The following is a 20,824-nucleotide window of genomic DNA, read 5'->3' on the forward strand; positions in this document are numbered from 1 at the left end:
TTATCAACGTAGCCACCAAAATTGTACTCAAAGGAGATTCAATATTCCTCCACATTTTCCTATTTTTATGACTTCCCTTGCTGCCACACACAGTTGACCACAATCTCCTCATGGACAATTTTTATAGCCTTACCTTTATAAACTTTCTTGTTTTCCTAATGTTTTCTAATTGATTCTCACTAGAATTTAAGCTCTAAGAAAGCAGTGTTCTCACTTGTTTTGTTCACTGACATATCCCAAACTCTGAAACAGTGCCAGTGGCATATAGGCACTCAATAAATACTTGAAAACAATACATTGTTAACTTCCCACTTTGTGGGAAAACAGGTAGAGACTACTAAAAACATGAACAATGTATTTTTAATTCTTTCTGTCCTTTTCACTAGACGTCAATTTCTTTTTTCAATGACATTATATGAGAAAGATTATTTAACATTAGGATAGAAATACATGTTCATTGCAAAAAATTTAGAAATAAAACATGTATAATTTCACTCTACCAAGGTAAAACTACTGTTTATATGTGAATATATGTATAGTTTCAGGGTTTTTATCTATGTGTATAGATTGGATTAATATTTAATTAGATCACAGATATACAGTTAGGAACATGATAGAATAAATGGTGAATACAGAAAAGTTCAACTGAGATCAAAGAAAGAGACATACTTTTTCACATGCTAAGTGAGATTAATAAAAGATCCATTTTAACCTTGTTAATTAAGCTTGTAAAGACATTAAAATCTGGTTACTTTACCTAACTTTCCTGGTAAGATGTATGAATCCTCATTAATCACTTTAGAAATCTGAAAATTGATTTGAGAGGCTGTCTCAGAAAGGCTTAGTTAGTTCAGGTTACTATAACAAATTACCCTAGGCTGAGTAGTTTAAACAACAAACATTTATTTCTCACAGTTCTGGAAGCTGAAAATCTGAGATCAGGGCGCTAGCATCATCTGGCAGTGAGGGCCATCTTCCCCGCTGCAGAAAGCCAACTTCACCTTAAATCCTTCCGCTAGTTCTCTGGCCTCTTTTTTTAACGGCACTAATCCCATTCATGAGGGCTCCACCCTCATGACCTAATCACCTCCAATAGGCCCTACCTCCAAAAAGCATCACTTTGGGGATTATATTTCAAGATATGAAATTTGGGTGGGGTGGGCACAAACAATCCATAACAAAGATAAAGCAAGACATTAATTTATCCTTCCCGCTTAGGATGATAGGGTTAACAAAGAAAATAGTGCACCTACTTTCAAAAAAATTTTTTAACTTGCTGTTATAATTTAAAAGCCATTAACCACCTACTCTTGTCTCATAATCATTGGAATTGTTGTTGATTAATCAATGAATGCTTAATTTCTTCTGAAAAATAAGTAAGCCCACATGACCACTTTTCATCATGTGTATAAAAATTGTGTTTATTAATTTGGGCTGGGCGTGGTGGTTCACACCTGTAATCGCAGCACTTTGGAAGGCTGAGGCAGGTGGATCATGAGGTCAAGCGTTTGAGACAAGCCTGGCCAACAGAGTGAAACTCCGGTGGTGGGTGCCTGTAATCCCAGCTACTCAAGAGGCTGAGGCAGGAGAATCGCTTGAACCTGGGAGGCAGAGGTTGCAGTAAGCTGAGATCGCGCCACTGCACTCCAGCCCGGGCAACAGTGCAAGAGGCCGTCTCAAAAAAAAAAAAAAAAAAAAGTACTATCTCCTAAAATAACTCATGTTTCCTCCAAACTTTCCAAAGATGTATTTTTCTTCCTATTTCTATGAAAGCACTCATAGTTACCTCGAAAGCATGACTGAAGCTCACTTGGCATAAAGTGCACTGCAATTGAAACCCACAGGCCAAGATCCAATGCCTTGTTCTCTATTTTTTCGCCATATGCCATTAAACAGACAAACTATTTTTCCAAGTTTTCCTGGGCCTGGGGCTTGACCATTGACCAATGAGAAAAGTAGGTGAGATCATCTCTAAAGACCCTATCATTCTTATATTTTATAATCCTATAATAAATCACTTTATATTACAAAGATCTTAAGGGTTCTGTGTAAATGTACGTTGTGCTTTAAATTTTTGTTGTCATTTTTTTCTGTGTGTTTTTCTATAACCACTTTGATTGACAGAAGCCTCTTTACCTGTCCTTTGCAATGCTGCATAATCTTTAGCAATTAAGTTAGTCAAACTGATATAAATCATGACTTCCTTCCTACTAGAAATTTTTATGTGAAATTTGTACAACTAGAAACGTGGGCTATGAAAGTTTCATACAATTCAATTTTTCCATTATAAATGGCAATCTATTTACTTTAGAATTTTTCTAGTGGTTTAGACTTTGCCTGAACCAGCAATTTAGAGCAGCCTCTAAAAAAATAAAATTAAAGAAGGTGACATTCATATTTGTGCTGGCCTCCAACTCAAACTGTGTGTCTCACAGTGAGTCTTAGCATAAGACATGTGATTGAAGGATACTCCTGTGAAACAACTGCTCAGAGGGAAGTATGTATGATCTGAGTCCAGTTCAGAAAAGACAGTTGTCCACCTGGAAATCTCTCAACCTAGTAGAAATGGCCATCCTATGTGTTGTTGTGTCATCCAAGAAGCTCAAAACTGAATGGACATTCAGACAATATTAATCCTTTGAACCTTCAAAGGGGCCACTGCTTTGTGATTAAAGATAGGTCCTAGTCACCTGGTCCCATTAGTTCATGAATGATGACCTTTTTAACAACACCCTGAAGTCAGCTTTAAAGTAGGGCACTAAAATGGAATTTAATAAAACACCACAGAACCTAGAAAATTGAAAACAGGAAAAAGTTAAGGTATTCTAATATTACAGGACTAGAAAGCATTACTTTTCTTCTGCCATATCAAGCAACCTAGTTTTAACCCAGTAAAGAGAAAAATAACAATGATAAGGTAATGAATATTTTTATGGAATGGGTTACTGTACTTTAGAAAATGTTTTGAGGTCTTTATTAGACCAAAACAGAATAATTCAGTTTTAATGCCATAACAAACTTTACATTTAATAATGTAAGTTGAGTTCTGACAGGGTGTAGGTTTGTATAATTTGTAGGTACTTAATACATGCTTAGTGAGAATGATGAGAATAGTGATCATTTTGATTATTAAAGAATATGAAAACAATACGGCAAAAGGAAGTTCTTCCCTTCTGTTTATGTGGTCATACTTATTTACCACATTTTAAAAATGCTAGTATTTTAATTAAGAAAGACATGTTAACTTAGAATACCAGAATAAAACTAACCTAATTTTCAGAATCATCAATATGAAGAAAAACTTAGTTGAGGGCTTATTTTATTCTTCAAAATTCAGAAGATTAAAACCAATTGTAATTTAATGTGGTCATATTATTTCTAACCTGAATTTCAAATAAATTATATGACCTATTTCAAGACATACACAATTGTTTCAAACACACTTTGAGACAATTAAATAGAAAGTTTATCTGTGCCTTCTTTGTAGAATCTGGTGTACACTTTTTTTTTTTAGTTTAAAATTATGCCCATGATTGAAAATTAATAAATAAAACTTCTAGATTTTAGTTTAGTAACCAACTGTGAAGATTAACCTCTCAGAACTGTATCAGCTTTTTGTTTCATTTTTTTTCCTTCTTTTGCTCTTTCTTTCTTTTTTCTTTTTCTTACTTTCAATTGCATGATAAATTCTGGATTATGCCTCACTAAGGCTTCAACACTACATTTAATGAAGTTGTTGAACTTTTAACCTTTGAGTTCAACACACTTGAAAACTACCACCAATATCTATTGCGCTTTTTTCTGTAGTTCTGTGTCAAATATAGTGAGGGTCTTTTAGTGTGGGGGACTATTTACTCAAGCTCTTTGTAAAAACAAATGGAAGGCATTTCATTTTTTACTGGTCTTTTTTAAAATTCTGGAAGAAAAATATGCTGGGGTTCCCTAGAACAACCCCCTCCCCTATCCTCCTCCTCTGCTGGTAATTGGTCTACAAATAAAGAGCTCCTGAGTGTCAGCTTCCAATGAAAAGTCATTTATTCATAACCAGACATTCAGCTTCCCAACAGAAAGGATTGTTTTTTCCAAGATCATCTTACATCTTTCAAACTCATCCTATCTATTCAGCCATGCATTCTGCCTGCAAGGCAGCACAAGCAACATTTCTTAGTTTCATAACCAAACAGTAGCAATGCTCTCAAAGGAATCAAAAGGAAGGAACTTTTTTTTTAATGTAGGATTTATACTTACCTTTTACTCTTTGTGTCATTAAACCGTTATAAGTGTTGGCCCAAGCTCCGTCCTTCGATAGGGAACCAAAAAAACAGGCAGTTCTCTGTCTTATTTGTTGGAGGAATAATCTGATGAGCAGTGAACACTAGAGGGGGAGCTTACCCGTTCAGGAGCGTGAGTGAAAGCTTCAGACCCTCTGGGAGAGGATCAGAGTGATAACAGAACTACTGACTTAAACAAGGCAAGCTAGGATTTGGTCAGCAGTGGTTCTGAAGTCAAAAGGTCAAGAATGGTAGGTAGCCAACTTATTGTCACTTTCCAAAACGGCAAGAAATCACAGTGAAATTGAGAAATTTAGCTGCTGCTTATACCATGATATGGAATATTTTAAAAATCTCTCTGGAGGCAGCTATACTATGAGGAGTAGGATTACAGAGGCTTTCCCCCCTTTGACTAGGACTCTCTGTCATTTAAATGTCTAAGGAATGATGGAATGAATTATCATAAAATTTTGACAAATTTGATGGCTCAAACAAAAGGGGGAAATAGGCATTCCGATTATTAGGCTGTAATAAGACATAACATTTAAAATGAGTTTACATGGCAGTTAGACAGACCTTTGCTTTTTTCCCCTTGGTTTAAAAACACTGGGATCCTTTTCTTTGGAAAGGAATTAACTTATTTCAGTTTCTCTTCTCCCTAGCTTAACGATTATGAATCCTATTACACCAATTATACATTTCCATCCCTTGTAACCATAGTCCAATGCTTTCCGCAATTTGCCTAAATTTAAAAAAAAAAGAACATAACTTGAAAGCAGTAGAATATTTAAGTAGAGATATTTAGTATAAATTTGGTAGAAAAAATATAAGAAATATAAGTTGTTCTTTCATTTGTTATTAGGCTATTTTTTTCTGTATCATCTTACAACACAGTAGATAGGATGTATTGATTTAGAAGAACAAACTATACTTTTCAAAAAGCAATAAAGCAATAAAAGTGATTAAACCAAAAACAACATTGATTTTTTCTGATGCCAGTCACCTCTACTTATTTACCAAATATAAACTTCTCTTTCAAATAATCTATCTCTTTAAGCCACATGAGAAATCCAAATTATTATGTTTATATTATTTACTAGAAATGTTTGGCTTAAAAAAGATAATTCAATTAATCTGCTCTTTGGAAACATCCTGAACTTCTAGTTAAAAATTAATGGAGTCTGTGGCATTTCAAAACTATGTACTATTAGTACTGTTAGAAAACAGATATTTCTGTAAAAAAAAAAAAAAAAACAAGAAGAGGAAATAAAGACTTTTTTAAGAAATATGTTTAGCGTGATTTTAACTTTGTCAGACTCCAACTACTAAAAGTGGAAAGAAGTCACCTGACTTTAGAAAGTGAGCTCTGTATAGATGGCCTGATAACTGACCACCTGACTTTACCTACAATTACTTGAATTATACGAACAAAATAATGTGGTTTGATGAAATTTTTCCCCAGCAATACATAAAAATGTGGATTTGTCTTTGCTTTCCAAGAGATTTTTTAGAACTGTGATGACCAGATCTTTAGAATTTTCTTCAGATTCTAGTAGTGCAATCCCCAGAGGTTAGTCAAAAACTAGTAGTCATTTCCCACAGACCTGGATAGCAACAATTACTTAAACAGTTTTTATTTACATAACTAAATAAGAGAGCAGAGGAAGTATGAATTAAATGTAGTTATTCTAAGTTTCTAGGGTTTATATCATGGAAGCCAACTGTTGAACTACTAATAAAAATCTATTTTGAAGCTGCTGATCTGGCCCTCGAATGCATCCTTCATGCTCTGCCCACAGGTACCTGAAATTTGTGTAGGTGGCCAAGCAATGGAGACATACCTTGAGCCTGGAGTATGCAGTTTTGGGGTTAAGCAATTTGGGGGAAGCAGGAGCTGGCCAAGTAAATGTAACGTTTCCTTTGTATCATTGGAACTAGAGCCATTTTGCTCACCCAATAAAAATGTCTAGCTAGGCCGGGCGCTGTGGCTCACGCCTGTCATCCCAGAACTTTGGGAGGCCGAAGCGGGCGGATCACGAGCTCAGGAGATCGAGACCATCCTGGCTAACGGTGAAACCCTGTCTCACCTAAAAATACAAAAAATTAGCCGGGTGTGGTAGTGGGCACCTCTCATCCCCGCTATGCGGGAGGCTGAGGCAGGAGAATGGCGTGAACCCGGGAGACGGAGCTTGCAGTGAGAGGAAATCGCGCCACTGGACTCCAGCCTATGCGACAGAGAAAGACTCCATCTCAAAAAAATAAATAAATAAAAAATGTCTAGCTAATAATTTTGGTCCCATCAAAGATAAAAAAGCCTGCCTGAAAAAAAAAAAAAAAAAACTTCTAAATCACCTGTGAGTATTAATTAAACTGTACTGGAACATTTCAATTCCTTAAGTCAGATCCAAAAATAGAAGAGAAAGAGAAAGGGGACAGGGCCTATGAGTAAACATAATAAGCTTAGAAATTATATCCAACATTAATCACATTTTTCCTGTGTCCCTTGGCCTGTTCAGTGCTTGAACTCTTTCAGACCAATTATTTCCTTTAATACATGAAACATTTTTTCTTTTAATTTTTAAAATTGAATGTACCTAAATTTAGAATTTTTCTCTTATTCTAACTTTATGCTTAGTAAGATAAGATTTTTTTCTTATTCAATATCAATTTCTCCATTTTCATTTTATTTTTGGAAGGTGAAAATAAAATTAATATAGAAAACAAGATATCTCCTGGGCATGGTAGCTCACGCCTGTAATCCCAGCATTTTGGGAGGTTGAGGCTAGTGGATCACTTGAGGTCAGGAGTTCGAGACTGGCCTTGCCAACATGGTGAAACCCTGTCTCTACTAAATACACAAAAATTAATTGAGCATGGTGGTATGGGCCAGCAATCCCAGCTACTCGGGAGACTGAGAGAGGAAAATCGCTTGAACCCGGGAGGTGGAGGTTGCAGTGAGCTGTGTTTCTCCCATTAATTTTATTGTGCCAAAATTGCAGAGATGAAAATATTACAACCAAATTATTAGTTAAGTCTCTAAACATCATTTTAGACACAGAAATAAGTTTGACACCTACAGGTATGAAACAGAGAAAACACAAAATGATTGTTGTTCTTATAAATTGTTTAATAGAAAATTAACCAAGTATTATGGTTACTTGACAAAGAAAAAGTAATATATTTTCCTACAGTTTTTATTTAGAAGAATAGATTAGTGTAAATGTCTCTGATAATGACTACCAATCCAGAATGAGAATCCATTCAACGTTCTTTCTTTAAGGTTTTTGAAATATCATTCCCAAATATTTCATAAAAACAGCCTTCTGGGTTTTTTTTTTCTGTGGCCTACTTAGGGCATATTTTACTTTGAAACATAAAATGAAAGAGAGAGAGAGGTGAGCATGTATGTATAAAGTAATGAAAATATCCAGAATCTACGAATAACTTAAATTTATAAGAAAAAACAACCAACCCCATCAAAAAGTAGGTGAAGGATATGAGCAGACACTTCTCAAAAGAAGACACTTATGTGGCCAACAAATATATGAAAAAAAGCTCATCATCACTGGTGATTAGAGAAATGCAAATCAAAATCACAATGAGATACCATCTCGCACCAGTTAGAATGGCGATCATTAAAAAGTCAAGAAACAACAGATGCTGGAGAGCATGTGGAGAAATAGGAACACTTTTACACTGTTGGTGGAAGTGTAAATTAGTTCAACCATTCTGGAAGACAGTGTGGCAATTCCTCAAGGATCTAGAACCAGAAATACCATTTGACCCAGCAAGCCCATTACTGGGTATATACCCAAAGGATTATAATCATTCTACTATAAAAATATATGCACATGTATGTTTATTGCAGCACTGTTCACTATAGCAAAGACTTGGAACCAACCCAAATGCCCATGAATGACAGACTGGATAAAGAAAATGTGGCACATATACACCATGGAATACTGCGCAGCCATAAAAAAGGATGAGTTCATGTCCTTTGTAGTGACATGAATGAAGCTGGAAACCATCATTCTCAGCAAACTAAAACAGCAACAAAAACCCAAACACCACATGTTCTCACCCATAAGTGGGAGTTGAACAATGAGAACACATGGACACAGGGAGGGGAACATCACACATTAGGGTCTGTCAGGGGATGGGGGCTAGAGAAGGGATAGCATTAGGTGAAATACCTATTGTAGATGACGGGTTGATGGGTGCAGCAAACCACTATGGCACATGTATACCTGTGTAACAAACCTGCACGTTCTGCACATGTATCCCAGAATTTAAAGTATATAAAAAAAGAATATAAATATTAAAAAAAAATTACTAAAGATTTGAAATCAAATGATGAGTTTGTTTCTTTACATAGAATTGTGTTAGGAAATGTGGTTGACAAAGTGGAAACACATATGTCTTTAATAGCAAATTGTTCTCACAGAGGTCAATACGTATTTCATTGATTGATTCAATAAATAAATAAATTTTTTTGATTCAATAAATGAATAAATAATTCAATAAATAAATAAATAAATGTTTGAAATGTTTGAAATAAATAAATGTTGAACAACTACTATGTAGCAAGCGCTGTATTCAAGTCTGGCTTATTTTTGTGAACATGGCAAGAAAAGTGAGCAATTTTATACCATAGTAGAGGTTTAGGTAAACAAATCCACAAGTATGATAAAGCAAGAGAAGGTTACTATTGCATATAGTAGGAACCCCTTCACCCAGATTCATTAATCTTGGAAGACGGTCAGGATAAGTGGTAAAACTGGCCTGAATGAGTGAAAAAATAATAATGTAGAAAGAAAGAGGAAGGGATTTGAAAAAAAAAAAGACTATTATTAAAGGAAAAATCAATGTGAGAATGCAATAGAGGAAAGAAGAAGGAATGGGGTGAAAGTAATAGGTCCCCAAAGGCCATAATATAAAAGGAAGTTGTTAGTCACGTTATGAGTTTGACTTTATCCAGAGGTAATGGAGAGCTATTGAATGGTTTTAAACAGCAGAATGATCAAACCAGATTTGCATTTCAGGAATCTTCTCACAACCATGTGGGGAATGAAGAGGGACAAAATTTAAGGCAAGGAGTTCATACAGGAGAGATGATTGTAGTCTAAACTAACACAGTGACGGTGATTATAGATAGAAGCAGCCCTATCTGACAGCTATTTACAAGGTAGAATGGACAGAGGTTAGTCTTGGCTTGGTTGTGAGAGAAAAGGGAGAAGTGGTAGTCAAAGATATAAGCAGTATATAAATCCTACCAAATTATTTAAATGCAACATTTAATTTCCTTACATGTGCTAATCCACTATGTACCCAAATATAAGGAAATGATAGCATAAAGAAGAAGGTGTCATAAACAGAAGTTAATTTATCTAAATATTTTATGTAATCTCAAACACCATGATGATACTTTGACATGCAATCAATTTTTCTCATTTTTCTGGGAGCATAATTTTTTCTTAACTGTTTTACTTTTTACTAATAATTTTCAAGTTTAAAGAAGATTGCTGTTTTCTATAAAATTACATAAAACAAAAATGTCCAAAAATAAGAAAAATTATGGCCTGTGTGGCATCATCAATACTTGCCAAATGATCAATTACATAGAAAATACCCAATAACTTACAAATAAACTTTTTTCCCAGTCTTAATAATGACAGGGTCAAACCAAAAACAACACTTTATGGAGAGATATTATAATATTTAGAAATGTTGTTTGTATAATTATTAATAAGCATACAATAAAATGAGCGCATTAATCTTTTAATTTGGTTCTATTTATCTATTGACTCATTCAACAAACTATCATTTTATGAAATATAAACATTTATGCAAATTTTATATGAAATTATAAAAATCAAGGGAATTACAGGCTTACAACATTCCCTCATTCTAGGTTTACTATTTTAACACATTTTTGGAGAGAGAAAAAGAGAGACAGAGACAAAGAAACAATTTAGTTAGCATCAAATAATTCACCTCCATTCTGACCTGGGGAAAAGAGGAGAATAACCAGGCAATAGTGAATGTAGACATTTGCCTAGAACATTTGATCCCAACATTTACAGTTTTGGTAGCAGTATGCTTTTGGTTCTGTGAGAAGAAAAGTGAGGTCAGAATCCACTGATCTGGCAGTTTCTTTGGTTTCATAATAAACATCCCAGTGGTTTAAGCAAAAAGTAGGAGTAGAGCATAGGGCAGGATGAGAGTGTGGAATTTTGTTAATTTCCTGCTCTTGAATTGGGTGTCTAATAGATACTTTTCTGAATTAAAAAATGTTTTAAGTGCTCTAAAGTCAGAGCAAAATCAATATCCTTTGAACCACTTGTGTCACCCTAGATCTTCCAGGAATCAAGATGAATATGGGCAGGTGGGGTGTACCATGGACTTGCTAGTTGGCCAGTTGTTGACATTTTTTTAAGACTCTCAAATATAATCACATCTGAAATTGTAATTGATAAATATTTCTAAAATATGGAGCCAAGTATCTCTAGAGTGCTGGTAGGAAAAAAGTTAACTGGAGACTACTGGCTATGAAAAATATAATACATAAAATTTGTCTTGTGGAGGAATTATCATTCTAACATTTATTAGAACAACTTATATATTATAAAGAAAGTTCCTTATAGGTAAGATACTATATGTCCTCACTTTTCCAGTATGTTTCACAACATCTTTCCTGTTTCTTGGTTTTATTAATAATAGTACCATTTTGTTCAAAAGCAGTCTAAGTTTGGATGATAAAACACATGGTTACCCTACTAACAGGACTTTAGGATCATAGATGCTTGGGCAATATGGGCATATAGTATTCTAAGGTGAACCTCCTATTTTCAGACATGATAAAATGACATAGGGCTCAATATCAAATGATGACATGATATATTTTGATATTCAACTGCTTCTAAAAATGATATTAATAAAGATAAAATCCTAAGGTAATGAAATTTTGTAAAAATTGTGTGAACAAGGCACTAAGTATGTATGCTTTGTGTAACTGGTGAAAATAAACCTTTGGCTACATAACCTTTACTGGTTATTTTCATGATTGCATTACATTTTTAAAATTATGAAAAAGTAAGATCCAAAAGTTTCTCTGACTCAGGTCTCCATGAATGGTGAGTATTAGGGATTTCTAGTCTTATAAAAGGTAAGATTAATGTTTGACTATCAGCACACTATCTTTTGTCATTCTGCACAAAACTTTTAACTTTGGAATATCGTTTTGCACTAGTAAACCATTGGGAGCTTGTACTCACATTATCCTCAGCTCATCCAAATGAGCTCACTTGGTTAAATGGTGCAAATTAGGAAGCAAGTTTTATGAAATTTGAAAATCTTAAGTGAAAATGATAAAGAAAGAAATGAAGGTGCCCAGCAAAAGACCCAGTGAAATCAGTGGCTTGCAAAGTGTTAAATGTGTTTATTTGCACTTTCAAAGTTCAGATTTCCTCATACATTTTCATACTGATGGAGATAAAATGCTAAAGTCTTAAATCCCTCTATACCATGCTGAGTTGCTAAGGGCTGTTGAGTTTTTGTTATTTCTCCTCTCGAGTTAGCTCTGATTATGCCTGCTGAGTGAAAAATTTGTATTTGCCGACAGAAATAGGAACCACCCCACGTGCACTTGCACTCAGCAAATGCTCCAATACATCACAAAGATTTGCTCAACCCACCTTCAGAGGCCAAATCGAGCATGTTATTTTCTGTTTAGATCTGATTCTGGAGCCTATCAGTCAGGAGTGTTTTCCAATCTCTGATTAAAGCAAGGTCTACAAAGCTGGAAGTGTTCACACACAGTCTCATTAGAGCACTGGATAGAGTGACCCAGGCCTTCTAGCACAAAGCTCTGAGTGAACTTCAAATATGAGAGTGCATCAATCAAATCCAAGCAAGGCTTTTATGTCATTTTTCTACTTTGCCTTTAAAGTCCTATAGGAATGCCCTTTCCAGCTGTACAGCCGAAATGCATTCAATAGAAACAAAAAAGCAAAGACCCCCCCAACCCCCTGACCCCTCCAAATGGGTATAATTTTTACCTCCCCCACAAAGCATTAGAGAGTCTTCTGGCATTTTAAATTATTTAGCATGCTCAACAATACAACGGAGAATATATTCGCATCACTCAATGCCTCTGTATTAATTATTAGTGCCCATTTGAAAGGGAAACCAATAAGGTCAAAGGCAATGAGACTGCATATTGTATGTTTTAAATAGAGGTAGCTGAGAGATTGGGGGAAAAATAAAGCAATGCTGATGGAGCTTTTTTATGCCCTGCCCCCAATTTTTGCTTTTTTGGTGTTGTCTTAGATCATTAAGAAAACAAAAAAGCAAAAGAATAAAATGAAAAAGGATCACCAAAAATCGTGGCAAGAAAGACGATAAGGCGTAAGTCTGAGAAAGAGGAGTGAGGCATTTAATGTTTGTTTTACATGCTGCTCAGGGCACTAGAGTCATTTTCAAAGACACATTTTTAAAAGATACACATAAAGGCAAACAATATAAATTTGTCCACTAATATCATTAGAGGAAAATGCATGGGTGCAGTTAGCAGTGATTATTAAATTTAAGAACTTTTGCTCCAAACATTGCGCCAAAAAACATTATACCACAACATCAGTATGAATTGAATAAAATGAGCTTTTGAATCCTGAAAAACAAAATAATTTAAAAGAAGAAAATAAATCTTCACTACAGAGTAGATAAAGTTTCCTGAATTTTATACCTCTTTGTGAATAAGTGAATAGTTCAACTATGGAAGATAATCTATCTTGATCCAATTAGGAAAAGCAATGTACAAAAGTATAGTGCACGTTGTAATATAAGGCAAATATATCGTTTATTCAAGGGAATTCCCTGTATGTATACGTTTGTTTCCATTTCTAGTTTTTTAAGGCAAATACTAACCACAAATAGCACTTCACCCACTCAAATATATTGCAGCATGTAAAAGAGTGCTTGAATTTAGAGCTATATATATATATATATATTTTTTTTTTAATTCAGCATGTGTTTCTTTACACGGTTTCAGATGTTTGGAAGAATTATGCAGATTTTATAAATGAGTACTAGAGCATTATGCTACTTGATAGTGTCCCATCTGTGCTTCCCCTGTAGTGTTTGACGGGGCATCTGTGTAAATTGCTTTTTTTTTTTTTAGTTAATTAGTTTATTGCATAAAACTTAATGTGCTACCTGATAAAAACTTTTGTTCATTTCAGCACTTTTCCCCTCTGGAGCTGATTTTCATCTTTAGTTCTCATCAGGCCTAACTTCTTCCTTTGTAGGTTCCTAAACTGAAATAACAAAATAATGCTGTTTTCCTCTCTATTTTACCAGGCATATTGGATTCTGTTTCTATGATAATAAATATTAAGATTGTAACTAATCATTTAAGTTGGTTACCTCAATATTTCACATATTTTAACATAGCTTCCTGACAAAAATATTTTCTAATATATTTTTAAAGGACATTTTAAGAATTTTTTTTTAAAGGAAGCCAACTTCCCAGAGAACAAATATACACAGTCATGAAGTGTGTACAACCAATCCTTTTCTCTCGAAGGTATTCCTGCCTCCATTTAAACTGTTTAAGTTATGTTGGTATAGGACCACAAATCTTGTTGAAATGCAATAAACAAAAACAAAACACATTATAAAATCAGCTTCTCATTTTTATCTTGTTTAGTAAAAAATATCAGAAATCTTAAATTATAAACTACATTTTTCACTTACATCTCAATATTTGTCATCTGGAGAAGTAATGTGAACTGAGGGAAAGAGGCATCCAAGACAGGAAAGAAAAATACCAAAAAATTTTATAGGCAATATCAATCACTGGGTAAAGGAATAGGTTCTGAATCAACATATATGAGCTGTGTACCACTGGGAATTTTTTTTCACACCTCTATACTCCACTTTCCTTATCTTTGAAATGATCTCATAATGATATTTACCACATAGAGCACTTGTGAGTATGAAATGAGTTTATATTTGTCAGTGCATAAAACAGTATCTGGAATGTAACAGTTGCTCAAAAAAAAAACATTGGCTATTACCGGGTTAATTTTGGTGAGAACAGCTATTTTGCTACAAATATAGGTAACAATAGTTAACTTGATATATCTGAAAGAAGTCACTGTTATTTTTCCAAAAATTAAAATATATATTTTTATGTAAGATAGAATATTTAATTCCAGAAGACTAATCTTAGCTATTTTGTAAGATATATCACCTTTTAAGAATAACCAAGAGGACAATGCTTTAGAAATAAATCCTATTTTACAAATCTTTTAAATTGAAGACTTGACACACAGTCTGCCAGTTTCGAATTACATAAAAACTTTGATTTAGTGCTGTTTATTTATTTTTCTATCATGATGGCCATGGTATATGTGAGATCCTTGTGTCTTAAATACCATATAGGTAGACGTTTTTGAGCTTATAAGGCCAGAAAAATTATTTATCCAGTGATACTATTTATTTAGTGGACCCTGATATTGTAATTCATCTATAATATGATGTGATAATATTTGTGCTCCATTGTGCTCTCAGTCCAATAGATTATATATCTAGATTATATGTATTACATATATAGATTATATATAATCTATTGGACTGAGATTATAATAACATAAATTTGAGTTTGATCTTGAATTTACCCTACCTAAAGTCTTGGAAAGCCTGTCAATGAAGCGTGCTCTTGTTCATCTAAAAAAGTCAATGCAAGTGAACCAGCTAGAAAGTAGAATCTGGAACAGCTTTTCAATATGTGACAGTCAAAATCAAAATGTCAACTACTCTGACTTGGAGAAAATTGAGTTACCAACTAAACCCTCACACTATATACATGGATAAGAATTCAGTAAACTCCAAGAGGGTTCTTAAACTCCCATATTATATCTATTCTGTCCAATAGCATAAAAAGTTTAAAAGTTGTTCCATAGGATGGAAATACTTGTAAGCATCTTGCCTCAAGGTTTAAAATATAAAAGTTTCTAACAGTTACTTAACACGTAAGAAGAAGAAAATACAATTTGACACCAGTCATAAAATCTATTGAAGAAAGAATATTTGTAGTCATAGCTTGCCTTTCCTGTGTGAAAAATGATGCATAATACAATCTTAATTGAGAAGCAATAGTGATAATTCACATTAAGTGTACCAGATATTCTAAAATTTGGTCTCTACATTTTCACTTCTTTTCTTGGTAATATCATCTTAACAAACACCAGAAATTTAAAATCACACACACACACACACGCGCACACGCACACACACACACACCATAATGAAATGTTAAAATCAAATTAAAAATTTCTGAAGTTTGGAGAGATTTAAGTAATAAGAAATGTTTTATGGAAATCAAATCTATATATGACTTCCCAGCCATTGATGATTCTTAATGGCATGTGAGATTGACAATTACCTAGTTTTCCCTTGATAGAATAAAAGCAGTTATTAATCACATACCTTTGCTTGGTATTCCACATTGTGCTATAAGAGCTACTTGAAGATTTCTGGATTCCATCCTTACAATTTATGTATTACAAACAAATACTGCTTTGGAAAAGTTGGACCAACTTATTTTTTCTAAGCTTTATTCTATCTATTTGGCAAGATGTTCAAGATCCTTGGTAAATATGTTAAAATTAATGGCCTCTTCTCTAAAAGCAAAATAAGTCATAATCACAGGTCTGAGATCATTTCCATGTTTTAGCCAACCTGGTTAACTTCTCTTTCTTTAATAAAATTCCACCATAGTTTAATTTTTAAGCTGGCATACCTTTTCTAAAGTAATACTCCTTAATTGTATATTTGTGAAAACATATAATTCTGTTTCTCTCTCCAGTATTGTCACTATGAATTTTTTTATCCAAAAGAGAAGAAAAGAGACTAGTTTTTCAAAAATAGAAACTGTTATAGAGTAATTGGAACTGGTCAAATGAGAAATCAAATATACACACCGCCAGTAGCACTGACAAAGCAAAAAGTATCCAGCCAAAGTTAAAGAATTTCCTAAATTTGCTAATCATTATTTTTTAGACCAAGTTTCCACCCACCTACCCCCACCATTATATCAGGTTGAAGAGTCTAAAAGAAGATAGACCCAAAAGAGCAGTTTAAAATGCTTTAATTTTTTTAAATGTGATACTGTTCTTTTTAAGGGTTCTTTCATATGTGATCAGTCAGAGATACTGACTTTTGTGAGTTAACACAAAAGTGAAATCGCACTTTTAAGTGCTGTCTCTCTTTGGAGATTTAATGTGCTTTGTAATATCTCTGAGATCAGTCAGGGAGAGACGAGAAGAAAGAAATTTGATTTTGAGTCTGGACCAAAGCTCGGTGACTTGAGAGGCACCTAAACATAATGAAAAGGAAGAAGTTTCAAAGAGAAAGTTGGCAGCTATGACCAGAATCCACAGGGCTAGCAGGACTGACATCAACCAGAGGCAGATTTAGAGGGGTACCCTATGATCTCTCTTGATACCATTGACACTTCAAGACCCAGTTTCATTGGGGAACAGTCCAGTAAAAGAACATCTCCAAAGAACACAGCATGGTTGCAGTATTGAGAAAGACATGAAAATGCAGGCACCAAGGGCCTAACGCTGTCCTTTTCTCCTCCAAAGATCACATACATCTGGGGAAAGCAAAAGTCAACATCTGAAACGTGCTTTTTTCAAGCTTGACTTAAATGATATAAAGTTGGCCGTATAATAGCTAGATGCTTACCTTTGTGACCTAGGTTCAGTCTAATCTAAGAACAAGTTATTAGCTGATTCCTGGTAGTCTTCACTTATCTCCTGGTGAATAACTTTCTACCTCATCTTTTTTTATATATATTAAATTAACCATCAGCTAAATGTGTGTCAAATATTGAAAATCAGCACAGAGCACCCCCATTGCTTTGTTTGCTTCCAATGTTTTCAATGATCTATGGATTTCTGACGTTTCTGAAGGTTGCAGTTTATGCCCAAATAGCTACGTATGAAATGTAAATTCTAAACTTGGTATAGAAATACCTAAACAAAAAATAATAACAATAGTGATCAGTAAAGTAAAGAAGTCATACAAATATTTTAAGCTAGAATGTGTTTGTTGACAAAAGGGGTGGGTGCTTAAGTTCCACAGGTAATAACTTAGATACCCATTCCGCTTACACAGTATAAGAAAATAAAATATTTAGAACAGTGGATTTTAACCACATGTGAGATTTGAAAATTACAGACCAAATAGATTTATCATGATGATGTCTATGATAAGATGGCATCTCACTCCAGTGATGTGGGATAAATTAATTGAATTGTAGCTACAGAAAGTTTTATACATTTACTTACATTAGATTTATGTTCAAAATAAATAAAATAATTGAGTTACCTGTCAAAATAACTACGGTAAAAAAAAAATACCACTTTTAGCCTAGATACTCAGACAATAATTACAAAGACCTAATAATTACCATTTTGATTTTACTTATACTTCTTCATAAAAATTACTGATTTAGGATATATCTTCATGACATCAAAGTATCTGATCAATTTGACATAAAGACTCATTTAAATTTAGTAAAATAATAGTCAAATCTTTCATAGAACATTAAATGAAACATTTTGTTTTAGGGGATTATGAAAGCATTTTGTGTGTACTTTCAAAGTTCTTTAACTAGAGCAGAATTTTAAGAAACTGAAAACTTCCATACAGAAAAGTCAATATTGCACTTTTACTATTATCTAATGTATCTTTTTGGTGAAACCAATTCTAGAGAAATTCTTGAGAATTCATATTTTTTGAGGTAACAAAAATTTGTCTTTTTAAAATTATGAAATAAGGTGATATAACAATATGTGATTTTAGTCTAGCAATAAGCTGAATTTATGGAGTTTCTTTGCCTATTGTAAAAAGTCAAATAACATTATCTGATGGTGTTCTAAATACCGGCAGGAACACATGATTATACCACAAAGTGTAAGAAATTCAGACATTAGAAAGGTATTTTTTAGTACACAGGCTTCAGTTATTTATAAACAAATGTTAAATATCAATGATATGGTTAGTAAATTAAGTTATAAAAATGTTCTTTTGTGTATTACAAGTATTAAAATCAAATAAAATTTTTATTTTTTAGTGTTCCAACCCTTTCTATCCCTTTTAGAAATGTGCTTTTAGGCATTTCTTTTTCTTCTTCATATCTAAAAAAGTATTTTATGCTAACCTGGAGTACCTAGACTAAATGTAATCCTTGGTTATATTTTGAAAGGCTATATATTGTTCTGTACAGAACTAGCACTCTCAGGAACCACATACCCTAGATACGAGTTTATAATTTTGGGCATGCACTATTATTAGCCACCTCAAATTCTATCAAAAATAAATATGTTCCTGTTAGTGTTGGGTATGCCTTTTCTATCCCTTACTCTAGATTTCAAATAGCTAGTTATAATTTTAATATTCTGTGAGCTTCCTATAAATAATGTCTGTGATTTCTTTGTAAAATATCTGTATACACCAATCATGTATATATACTCATAAATGTAAACTAACAGGAGGAAACATGATCCTGTGGCACACATTGAGAGTAATAAATGTCTTTCCTCTATTCTTATAAGAGAATAGCTGTTTTTATAAATGTATCCATATGAATTTGATGTTAATTATTTAATCCCACAAATATTTATTCAATATTTACTGACCAGGTTCTGAGGATCCAGAAATGAACAAAACAGATGAAGTTCCTATTCCCATAGAGCTTACATTCTAGTGAGAGGAGATATATATTAAACAGATAAATGATTATTATATATCTGTTATTGATAAATTATATGAATAAGATGAAGGCAGGGCACAAGAATAGAAGGAGAATGTAGTGCACCCATGATTAACTTTATGATCCAACAAATATTAATATAATGGTCTTTCTCCAGTTGGGTTTGCTCTCGTAACAAGTCTCCAGCTCAGTAAGGGTGAATTTTGTTTTGCCTAGAATATAAAGTGGAAGGAAATAACAAGGGAATTTTAGCCAGGGAAAGTGATTGATGTTCTATGACCTAAAATAGTTCCTAATGATAAAACATTAAGATTCCACTTCAACTAACACATACTGGACATAATTATAAGAAGGAATTTAATTTACATGTACATTTCCCGTTATATAAATGGTCATTTTGGTGCCTGCTATTCTTTAAGTAATTGTGATTTATACTCCACAAAACATTATGTGATCAAACAAGTTAACATTCTTACCCTTGAGTCTCTTTTATTGCTATATTGTTGAATACACCATTACAAAGCAATGAATTTATTAGAATAGTATTGATCCATGTGCTCTGTTTAGTTTGGTGATTACTAAAATCGCTGTTAAAATGTGGGTGAGTCTTAGTTTCCAAAAAGGCCCAGTGAGGAATTTATTTCTGAATTTTAGTTACTTTATTAGTAGTAGCTTTATCTTTACATTCAAACCTTTAAAATGACCCATTGTTTCAAATTAAACATTATTCTCAAAGTAGTATTGCACTGCTTGATTTCACAAAATTTGTTTTGTTTTTTGTTTTGTTTTGTTTTACTAATATATGGATGAGGGTGATAAAAATATTCTAGGAATTAAATCGTATCAAATTGTCTTCAACATAATCCACCAAAAGGAAAATGATTAATAAATAAATAGATTTATTAACTGTCACCATTTTTTAACTCATACTCCTTAAGTAGCTTATGTAGTTAAATAAAAAGTATGATTGTCATGATTTGTAACTACTACTTTCAAAGTACACCAATTTATTTTCATGAGCTAAGTTAGTAAGCCTATAACTTCTCAAGATTCTCTTTGAAACAATTCAGTTATGACTACTGGAAAAAGAAGCAAATGTATCAAGAACAGCTGCTTTTTAAGGGCTAGTTTTCTAGGTAAATATCTAATTTAAAGGGAACACATTCCTAAAATATTTATTTCCTACCCAATAATTCTGCATTCAGGAGCTCCATATCTTATAAGCTTTGGTTGCCAGAAAAACTCATTTGAAATTTTAGTAACTATATTTAGCACAGGATTCCATGAATGCAAAGCAAGCATACCACATATACCATCTCATTAGTTCTCCATATAATTTTTAAAACTATTTTAAATGTATTTTTTGAAGAGCTTAATTTAACCCTGAATCTTCAGCTACTTCAGAGGACATTTGAAAAGGTGTGAAAGAGACTTTTTTCATTCTGTAATTCTGCAATATTCCTGTTGTATGATATAGAAAAGAAATTAATATAATTTTCAAATGATAGTTGTAAAAACATGAAATATGGGCTTAATTTAATTACACTTAATTGATGTCTTAAACATCAGTTTTTATTATGGAAAAAAACATGTTTATAGATATGTTTTAATTGCTGTCTTTCTGTATTTTTACTGTTCCAGAGGACAAAAGGAATACCCCACAACCTTGTTTAGAGGAGCGCATGAACCAAGATTCACACAGCAGAAATTATGCATATCTTAAACACATTGAATGCAGAAATTTCTAGACTATTTATTTTTGTTTTCC

The 20,824-nt window shown here is 33.2% G+C and overlaps 1 long non-coding RNA gene across 1 annotated transcript in view; it reads right to left on the bottom strand.

Annotated features, from left to right (window-relative positions):
- LOC134739599 (uncharacterized) overlaps positions 1-4,355 on the bottom strand; it is a 135,289-nt gene extending 130,934 nt beyond the window's left edge. Inside the window, exon 1 of the long non-coding RNA XR_010126423.1 lies at positions 4,249-4,355. This is a non-coding gene — a long non-coding RNA (uncharacterized LOC134739599). The remainder of the gene's footprint in view (positions 1-4,248) is intronic.
- Between the last annotated feature and the right edge of the window lie 16,469 nt (positions 4,356-20,824).

This window comes from Pongo pygmaeus, chromosome 4 (genome assembly GCF_028885625.2).
Source record: "Pongo pygmaeus isolate AG05252 chromosome 4, NHGRI_mPonPyg2-v2.0_pri, whole genome shotgun sequence".
NCBI classification, from domain to species: Eukaryota; Metazoa; Chordata; class Mammalia; order Primates; family Hominidae; genus Pongo; species Pongo pygmaeus.